The sequence below is a fragment of the Corvus brachyrhynchos genome, unplaced genomic scaffold (assembly GCF_000691975.1).
Source record: "Corvus brachyrhynchos isolate BGI_N302 unplaced genomic scaffold, ASM69197v1 scaffold258, whole genome shotgun sequence".
NCBI classification, from domain to species: domain Eukaryota; kingdom Metazoa; phylum Chordata; class Aves; order Passeriformes; family Corvidae; genus Corvus; species Corvus brachyrhynchos.
The window spans coordinates 1,261,567-1,262,073 of record NW_008240122.1 but is presented as its reverse complement, the minus strand read 5'-3'; the positions used below and the strand labels follow the sequence as shown (position 1 = coordinate 1,262,073).

At 50.9% G+C, this 507-nt stretch overlaps 1 protein-coding gene across 7 annotated transcripts in view; it reads right to left on the bottom strand.

Annotated features, from left to right (window-relative positions):
- Positions 1–507, bottom strand: part of PKDCC (protein kinase domain containing, cytoplasmic) — a 119,358-nt gene that overhangs the window by 36,020 nt on the left and 82,831 nt on the right. The gene's annotated exons all lie outside the window — the stretch shown is intronic.

Sequence of the window (507 nt, the reverse complement as noted above, 5' to 3'; positions counted from 1 at the left end):
TCGCGCCCCCTCCAGCCGCGGCACAGCGCGGGCGCGGAGGAGAGCAGAGAGGGGATGGGGGTGCGTGTCACCCACTGGAAAGAACAGCCACAAATCACGGGCTCGGCAGGGGGTAGCCCCTGCCCTGTTGGAAATGTGAATTGCAGGGGTGAGTGCTAATGACATGGTTATCCATCAAGCCCACATTACGATGCTGTTAGCAACTAATTAACAAATACAATCAGCCCGCGAAACTTCCACAAAGGAGAGACCATCAACAAGAGAAAAGCCGTAAAGAGTCAGGCGAGGCAAAGTTCACCACAATAGAAGTGGGAAATCATTTCCAATAAGGGAAAGGGACGAGACATTTCGGTAATACACATCGGACAGACTATACGGGGAAAAAAACAACAACAACAACAAAAAAAAAAAACAAACCAAAAAAAAACCCCGCAGCCGCGGTTCCCGGGAACCAGCGATAAGTGATCGTCAGCGTTTCCTCCAGCACTGACAGAAAACGGAGATCGG